Source organism: Macrotis lagotis, chromosome 6 (assembly GCF_037893015.1).
Source record: "Macrotis lagotis isolate mMagLag1 chromosome 6, bilby.v1.9.chrom.fasta, whole genome shotgun sequence".
In the NCBI taxonomy this organism is placed as follows: Eukaryota; Metazoa; Chordata; class Mammalia; order Peramelemorphia; family Peramelidae; genus Macrotis; species Macrotis lagotis.
In genome coordinates, this window is record NC_133663.1 from 11,240,874 (window position 1) to 11,243,239 (window position 2,366).

The window sequence follows — 2,366 nt, forward strand, 5'->3', positions numbered from 1 at the left end:
ATGCATTAAAAAGTATGAGGCAGCTAGGTGTGCAGAGTCCCAGACCCAAAGTCAGTAGCACTCATCTTCCTGAGTTCAAATCTGGCCTCAGCCATTACTAGTTGGAGGACCCTGGACAAGTCACTGCCCAAGTCAGTTTCCTCATCTGTAAAATGAGCCGGAGAAGAAAACGGCAAACCTGCCAGTATCTATGCCAAAAGTAGCTCCAAATGGGGTCATGGGGAATGAGACATGACTGAAATGACTAAACAACAGAAACTAAAACGTGTTGTTCTGACAGGGAGCTCACAGGCTTTACCAGACTGCCTAAAAGGCCTATGACACAAAACAAGGTTGGCACTCTTGGGTTCCTCTCAAAGAGTGCCTCTGGTCCAACCACTGCACCACCTGATGACTTTATAAGGGAAACAGAAGTTGCCTTCTACTCGTTTGATTCCTCTTTAGTAGAGTAGCATGAATCCAAGGGGCGATATGAAGTTGGGAGGAGGAGCAGGGCAAGGTATGACATTTGTTGAGCACCTACTATGGGTCAAGGACTTTGATAAGTGCTCTACAAATATCTCACTTGATCCTCACAACCTGAAAGGCAGATTATTAATATATATTATATATTATCCCCATTTTACTGACTAAGAAATTGAGGCATACAGAGATTAGTGATTTGCCAGGATCCCACAGCTAGGAGGCTGGATTTGAACTCGGGTCTTCCCAATTTCAGGAGACCCAGCACCCTGTGTCTTGGCACCCCCCAGCTACCTCTAAGGAGAATCCATTCTTGTTTACACTCACAGAAGAACTGCAATTGTCTATTTATTTGTTTGTTTGCTTATTTATTGAGATGTCCTCATTATGCTAGAAGCAACATTCTTTGAAATCTCTAGCTCCTGTGTCCCCCAGTTTACTTTGTTCCCCTGCCAAAGATTTGGTTCTATGTCATGCTTTGTTTCTTTTCTCTCTCCCTCTCTTCTCTTTTTCCTTTTCTTCCTCCTTCTCACCTCTTCCTTTCCCTTTCTTTTATCCTTCTTTGCCTCCTTCTTCTTCCTCTTTTGCCAGAATGAGCACCTTTGGATCAACTTACCAGTGTCTGGCCAGGGTGGATCAGTTTGCATTTGGAACTTAGTATTTCCCAGAATCACTTTCTTCAGGTCAGAAAAGACCTCAGGGGCCACCACTGAATCCAAGCTAGGCCTGACCAAAGAATGCTGACTAGAGCGTCTTCATCAAGTGGTCACCTAACTTCTGGCATCCCTCCATTAAGGGGGAATTCAATACCTCAAGCATCCCACTTCCCTCTCTGAGCATTCTGAGGAGAAACTACCCACTGGTCTGCGGAACTCCCTGGAGAGTAAACTTCCTCTACCCAATGCAAGACAGCACCTTTTCTGCAATTTATGAAAGCGGTTTGGCCTGGAGTACTGAGATCCTGTGTCCAGGATCATACAGCCTGTCTTCCTGGTCTGGAACCTAGATCTCTGTACTCTGCACTGCCCTGCCTCTCTGATCTTGGAAATTTGTACAACTCTGGGGCTTATCATCACAGTGGATGAATAGGGCACCTCCCTGAAGGTGATGATTTGATTTCTTCTTCTGCAATCAAAACCTATCCCCCCCCCAAAAAAAAAGCCAATGAGCTTATTCATGCTAAAGTATAAATGAAGAATGAGTCACAGGAAACTAGGAGAATCAAAGAGACCCTAGAAGTCCAACCTCTTCATGTTGCAAATGAGGAAGCTGAGGTCTAAAGGAGCGAAGGTCACCCTGGGAACAAGGGACAGAACTGTTTCACCCCCAGAAGCTCTAACCCACCTCCCAACTCTAACCTTCATTCTCCTGTACTCTGATGCTTCCCCAATGGCTTCACACATTCTCTTTCTTGATGAATTTTCTGTCTTAACATGAGAAAAACCAATGAACTGTAGCTCCAGTTGCAGAGTTGCAGGCATCAGATGCATTTTGATAGGCAGAGGGAACCGCCTCAGTATCCTGGGACTTGTGCCTTAGAAACTGCCGGCTAGACAGATAAAATCACTCCACGGTGACTCATCATTCCCTTGAACAGCCCCGGAGAGCTCAGAAATAATAGACACTAGATGGCCCTTAGCCTGCAAATTACATTTTGGAGAATTTTTGAATTGATCAAACCATTGAATTTGAATTGATTTAATCAAATTAATCACAACATTTTTCCTCTTCACCTTGAAACTCATCCTCACTCTTTCCTTCTTCTGGCAAGCTATCCCTAGCTCTGTTGAGAAGTTGAGTCATGGTCACATTGCTGCTTTTGTCCCCATCAATTCAATCCAATGCAATCCATAAGCATGTATTAATCTCCACAGTATATCAGGTATAGATGATATAAAACAAAA